Source organism: Gadus chalcogrammus, chromosome 10 (genome assembly GCF_026213295.1).
Source record: "Gadus chalcogrammus isolate NIFS_2021 chromosome 10, NIFS_Gcha_1.0, whole genome shotgun sequence".
Taxonomy (NCBI): Eukaryota; Metazoa; Chordata; class Actinopteri; order Gadiformes; family Gadidae; genus Gadus; species Gadus chalcogrammus.
In genome coordinates, this window is record NC_079421.1 from 9,170,972 (window position 1) to 9,178,599 (window position 7,628).

Consider the following 7,628-nt stretch of genomic DNA (forward strand, 5'->3'; position numbering starts at 1 on the left):
CCAAAAGAAAAATCAATTATGACTTTTATGCATCTCAAAGTGCCTTTTGTTCCAACATATTTTTGCAAAGCCAGTCTCTTTATGAACTCATATTTGTCTTTTGTTTTGTATGTCTCTAATAAAGGCCAAATAGACACGTCCGACTGGAATTGACCCCAGTCCTCCAAAGAAACAGGCCTTCCAAAATCACCTAAGGTCCCTGCGATCTCTGGACCGTCCAACATCAGGCGCTTCATAATAGCGCAGCCCACACAGAGTGGTTGTTATGAGGTCCCTGTGACCAATGAGGAGCCTCAGGATTTTCCGGAGGTAGAATTGCAGAATTAATTTAAGTCTTTAGTTTTGAGTAAAATGTAATTTAAAAGTTGTTTTTCTAGTGGAGATGATAGATGATAAAATATGTAAATTGTTGTTCATTAATAAACTAGGCAATCATAATTGAAAATTAAGTTGAAAGTTGAAATAATAACAATTCATAGGTGTTTAAAATATATATATTTTCACGCCCACCTCCAGCACTTAACCCTGGGGTCAACTCTTCGCCAAGCAATTGGCACGAGTTATGGTGGAGGTGACATGGCAGAGTCAGGGTCAGAGGTGGAAATGGATAGGGACACCTTATCAGGGCCAGTCTGTCAGTCCAGGGACAGGGACTCAGCAGGGCCATCATGCTATCAGAGGCTGTGATCAAATGTGTGGAAGTAAGAATTAATGTGTTACACTCCTCCAGCCTTCACTTGATATATGAGTGATATATTCACTATGAGTATATATCCTTGGAATATAATAGATAAATAGATAGATGGATAGGTAGCAGGGCAAATTAATAGAAAACGAAATAAATACATAAAAAAAAGAAAAGTAGGCTACATACAAAAATAAAGGCGTTGAGGATTTAAAACTGCCTTTTTATAAGCCTACTAAATGTTGCTATTTTTTATTTTTCAGCTTTTCTGCGTGACCTGTTGGTTAACCAACAAATCCTGATGGACCAGCAAAAGACCATGATACGCATGATCCAAGACCTCCACAGATCCATCCAGGGAGGTCAGAGGATGTCCACCACCTCCAGGCATAATGCTGCCTATTCTCCGTTGGGGGATAAACTGGCTCTGGAGGAGGCCCTGGAGGGTGACCTGGCAAGCCAGCGGGACCTTCGTCATGAATTGGGGAGCTGCTTTTGATTTTCTTTGTTTACCATACATAGACGAATGTGTGGCGCAGCGCCACAGAATCAACACAGAGCGCCAAATTGATTCTGCTTCTTTTTTTCTTTTTTTTTTGCGATTTTTTATTTTAATTATCGTTCCGTTCATTCATCTCCTCAGCACTCTTTCTCCCTGACATTCTCGTTCACACACGCATACGCACACAAACACGCACAGAGACAAGTGCGCATTCATGCCAGTGGTGCGCTGGTACACTAAACAGCAGATTCGCCCTTCCTCCTCTCAACGCGCCTATCAAAGGAAAACCCAAAGCAGCGGTATTTTTGGCACAGAGAAGACGTTTTACCAAAGTTTAGTAGCCTATGATATAGGCTACCATGCTAAAAAAGACCTGGCCATAATTATTGTTAATTCAAAATTATTCTTAACTAAAACGATGCGATTAATATGAAACACGGCCGTAATAATCTAATTGTATATTATCACTCTTGGATTGGCAGAGGGAGCTGATGCCAAAGACACAGTGTGGCGCATTCTCAAACAGGCCGTCAAAAATGACCTTGCAGAGAACATCTCATGGCGGGGGATGAATGGAAAGATTTCATTCGAAAAACTACATCTGAAGGCAGTAGTGATGGGTAAGCATTTTAACTGTTCATATCACAAGCATCCTGTTCTAGGCTCTGATAAATCTTCTCCCAAGAATCCTGCACCTGCGGATTCTATCAGGCTGAAACCATCAGTCTGAACTGAACTCAAAGCACTTTTGAAATGTTTCTGGGAGACAACACACAGCCCACACAGCCACAGAGCATGCACCTATCTCCCACATGATGAGTTATATTGGCAATGCTTACAGTTGGGAATAAGATTGTAGCATGCATTACAGTATTGCTGTTTGAATCCAGTTATATCTGTTAAAATCACTGACACAAACTTTCTTTGTGCCTTCAATTTCAGATGCAGTGAGGCGCAATCCATCCTGCTCATCCGCAACGGATGTGCAGATTGCGGATGCCATTAAACAAAGGTTTTTTTTATTGGGCTGGGAAAAGGGAGGGAGGGAGGAATTAACGCCAGCCAAACCAGGAGCAAACTGATTAAATCTAATAAAAGATACTACTTTAAAATATTTTGTTTCATTATTTGTGCATTATACACATAGAACATAAATTAACAATGTAACTTATGAGGTTTGGGTCAGTTATGTGATCACTTTGGGTCATTTATGAGATCAAATTGGGTCAGTTATGGGATCACTTTGGGTCAGTTATGGGATCACTTTGGGTCAGTTATGGCTTCTTTTTGGCACGGTTCTGGGGGTTTTGGCCACTCTTTGGGATACTTCTGGCTACATCTTGGTATTCCAAAATTGGTTTTGGCTGGGTTTTGGCCTCCTTTTGTTTTTCTTTTGGCTAACCTAATTTGGCCCAAATAGTTATGCTGCTCCTTTTTCATGGAACCAGCTGAAAAATGCGCTAAAACTTAAGGAGCTGGTTTCTATAAACAGTTTTAGATCCTTTCTTAATGATGTTGAAGCTGGCTCTTCTGTCTGTACATGCTTTGTTTGATGATGTTCTGACTGTGACTCGGTTCATATGTTCTCTGTTGTTTTCCAATAAAAAAAAAAGTAAAGAAACAACCGAGAAATTCCACAGCTTTGCCAAAATGGCATGCCAGTTTTGGGCCATACGATTTTTGCTATAGGCCTAGAGATAGATAGATAAATATGTTCCACAGCATTATATGCCTTGCGGAGCCAGCCAGTTGGTGCTCGAATGCAAATAAGCCATGTGCGGCAATGTCAATTTGTTTGAGTGATCAACGAATGAGTGCAGATCATAATTTGCAGATGCAGATCAGTGAAACATATTTTAACTAGCCTACTACAGCACGCAACGTTTTCTTGTTCTCGGTTGTAATTACATTTTAGGAGTTTTTTTTATATATATATATATATTTAAGCAATAGATCACGCCCCCCTTCACAGTGGTATAATGAGAACATACCACTGACTGAAGTGATCTATTGCTTTTATACAACGGTTACTATTATGGCAAAACGAAAGTCATAGACACACTAGGCCTACATTTAAAAAGAAACCAAGAAAGTCAAAGTAGCCGTTTTATTAAAGAATACAAAAAAGTAGTCCCTCCTGGCTGCCTTCAAAATGCACGACGGTCGCTATGCAACACACGTTAGCGTCCCTCCGAGAGAAGGCTCCGCTAGAGCGGTTCGCCGGCAATTTATCCTATGGAGCAGTTCACTCGCCATGTGCCTAAGCTTCCGTTAGTCTCTCCATCGCCTTGCTCACTCCCGGAGTAACAAAATGTACACCCTCTCCATCATTCAACATATGTTTTACTTTGTAACTGTTTCTACTTCCAGGCGTGGAGTGATATGCAAACTTTCACAAAATGGTCGGGCGTCATAGCAGTTATGTATACGCTCATTATACAACAGTTAGGAACCAATCAGATTGCTGGATTTAGGCCCCCCATTGTATAAATAAATATATATATATATATTGGAGGGGAATGACTGTCGAAGCACTTTATCCAACAAGCAAAACCGTCTCTGCAATATGGCCAAAGTGTATGGGAGTTCACTCTTTGATATGGCTGTCTGTACTAAAAGCATACGGCTACTTTAAATGCGTCTGCAAAATTGAATTGTACGTCATGAGCGACTTGAGCCTACGCATGGTCAGGGGCAGGCATAGAGTTGAAATTCCAGGCTGTTTCTATAGTAATTACATCCAATCCAATGCAGCGCTACCACCATCCTTGCAACTGCTCATTGCGCTTCGCTTCTATGCAAGGGCGTCAGTTTGTTTTTCGAAGTGGTGGGGACAATAACCATAAGCTTGCTTGAGTGTGGTTTCAAAAGTGCTGGGTACCCTTATGTAAGCTATTCATCCATTCAACGCTGCATTACAATATGCTCTACAGTGTATTGTCAGTTGTTGAAAATCCTATTCGAACAATAAAAGTTTAAAACCACAGTTTGTGTTTTGGCTTGTTTTGCAAAACGGCGTTGGAAACACGGGTATTGGCTCGGGATATTTAATACTCATACACACAGGACAAAGAACAGTGTTGGCAATTTAACACTTATCTTGACATCAACAGAGTTTACCGGACAAACAATGCCAGACTGTAAAGAGGGTACGAAATGAAACGAGGTACTGAGCATCAGCCTTTTGAAGACGAGCAAGGGCTGCTGGTAGCATATGTTATGCTGCATTAAAAAAACAAAAAAAACAAAAAGCGCCCAGAGGAGAATTGCATCTGCCAAATCCTGACCACCAGTAAACACTCGGGAAGGACCAATGTAGACTTCACTCGTTACAACATCATAAGCAAATTGCCCGCAAATAAAATCCCCTACAGTTTAGGATAATCACACAGGTTATGCGGGAACATATTTATGTCAGGATAGGCCTACCAGGCTCCAAGTCTAACGTCACATATCTCAATCAGACATGAATTATTAATTAATAATTAATTAATTATTAATAACTGTGCACGCAGCTATTACTATACGTTCACATCAGACTGATGTGAACCTATAGTAATAGCTGCGTGCACAGTAGGCCAGTAGGCCTAATAGCTGCGTGCACAGTTCTGTACAACATCTGCATCTCCAAGAGAATCCCTCTCCCCAGACACCATCAGCCACAGAGGAAGACGTCCTTCGAGCCAGAGCACGTTGTTTGAAAAATAAGCCTTGTGGCACATGGGGGTTATTATTATCTGTGTTATACAGATGGTTTGATATCTTGAGCTCAAAAGGTCAAGGAGCATAATGAGTTTATTTATTTATTTATTTAAATTGTGAAAAACTCCCGAAAATATGTATTTTAAAAATAAGCCTGTTGCCACATGGGGGTTATTATTATCTGTGTTATACACTTGGTTTGACATCTTGAGGTCAAGGACCTTTTTTAAGGTCAAGGACCTTTTTTTTATGTAAAAATTCGATGAAAATATATATTTGTAAAATAAGCCTTGTGGCACATGGGGGACGTTCATCTGTATGTTGCACAGTTGGTTTGACATATTTCACTCAAATGGTTGAAGTGCATAATAGGTTTGTATTTTTAATGTTAAATGAATGTTGAATATTAAACTAACTTAATGCCGGTGTTGGACCGACCGGCCCCAGATTGCCTGCTAGTTTGTTAGCTCGACTTCACCATCTGTGAAGGTATCTCCGGGGGTAAATTGATTGCTGCCTCTTTTGAATTGTCAACTCTCTAAATTATATTAGAGGGCCTTTTATGATGCATATACTGATATTTATTTGTATGTGGACAGCGTAATTATATATATTTTTTTATCTTGGTAGACGACCGATTTTCAGTCATTTCAGTCGTTAGTCAGCTCGATTTCGCCAGCTGTGAAGGTATCACTGCACCAGAAGTTAAGTAGTGATCTCTGACAACTTTTATGTAGTTAGTTATTGATGTAGGATTACTAGGATCAATAAGGTTGATTAACGACGGGTTTAATCTGCTGAACCTGACGGTGTTAGCTACGGTGATGGAGTACTGTGTGTCTGATGCTATAGCTAGTAGAAATAAGGTTGCTTTTGTTTAATTATACCCTTGAAAAGGCTGTTGGATTACATATATGAATAGAAATTATTCCACACAAAAAATATAAGCCATAATGACGAGCTTTCAAATGTTATTACACAGACAGTAGTGTCATTCTTTTTTTTCATAATGTAAGCTTCTGTCCACCCCTTCCCCAACTTGGCAGCAATTTGGCCATGTGTGGGGAAACTCATTGACCTACAGGCTATCAAGGTCTTGTCTGATTGTTTTCACTCTCCTGCAGGTGGTGGCTGCTGGTGCTGGTGGTGGCGGCTGCTGATGATGTATGCGGCTGATGGTGTATGTGGCTTATATGGTGGATGCTGCTGATGGTGGATGCTGATGGCGGTGGCTGCTGCTGCTGGTGGCTTGAGCTGGCTGGTGCCGGCAAACACTGCTGCTGCAGGTCACTGCTGCTTGAGGCGATGGCTGCTTGAGCTGGCTGGTGGTGTCGACTTCTGCTGCTAGTGGTGGCGGTTTGGGCTGGCGATGGCTGTTGGTGGTGGCAACTGCTGGTGGCTGGTGGTGTCGGCGGCGACTGCTGCGATTGTTGCCCTTCCTTTCGACCTGATGCACTTCACTATCCTTAACCTCAGCCTGATGTATGTGGAGTATTCTCTTTGTTTATTAATAACTTATAATATTCCTCCCTGTTCCTTCACTTTGTTCTTTTTTTACAAGTTAGATATACACGCACACCTGTTTACACATTTGTTGTTCTTGTTCCACACATGACTAACATTATTTTATTTATTGATACGAAAAAGCTGAAATTATAACTACTTGAACAAACAAATGGAAATGCTGCTCTCTTACTTTCTATTGCTAATACTTTGCTGCACTTTTTTATGTTTCATGCCATTCAAATTGTTCAAGATACTGTTCTTGATTACTTGTCAAAATTGTATTTTGACAAGAAACTTTGCTGTTCTTGTTCACACTTACTGTATGTTTGCTTCGTTGTTCTTAGTCCTTGTTCCCACTTGATTTTTGGTTCCACAAACCTCAGCCTGATATACTATGTGGAGAGGATTTTTTTCTAAACACTCAGCATCTCAAACACTGCGTCCAGCTTTACATGGTGCATCCTCCTTTGCAGCGTGCAGATGTTAGGCAGTGGAATCTGCATTTGCTGGAGGGTTTTATAACCAGTGGTCCATTTTACTTGTATTGCTTTTTTAATTGTCTCCTTTCCTCACCGTGTTCCTCTCTTGTTAACACTTATATAAACAATATTCATCCCTGTTCCTTCACTTCGTTCTTGTTTTTCAAGTTGGACACACACACACACAAACACACACACACAGAGATTCTTGTTGTCTCACCCATTGTTTAATAAAAAAAATACTATTTCATTCATCCAACATTCATTTGTTATTCTTTAATACATGTGATACTTTTTGTATTGCTTAGTCTTAAAAGTATCATGGTTGTGTGATCAGCTCCTGCCTCATCAGAAGAAGTTGCCTGGAAACTAAGTGCTAAATGGAATGTTGCTACTCTGCTTTCTTAATCGCTCTCTGACCACGGGTAAATCAATCGGAATTACAAGCAAAATCAAGAAAAAAGCGCAAAAATTAACACATTAAATCGTCTTTGATTTCAGAACAGATGTAGTAAGGTTAAGCATCTAAAGTCAGTAGCCTAGTGCTACCCATGCTAACACGAACGTAAAGCTTTCCCTCAAACTTAAAAACGTATCTAAGTAGCTTGCAGTTGTCACCATACTACTCCAAATGTAAAACTGACATTTACAAAAACTTATGCAACAATAGTCAGAAAAGTACTTGGGTATGTGTTTTTTAATTTATATTTACCATTCAATATTGCAATCGCTTCTGTCAGTCCCATTGAAGAAC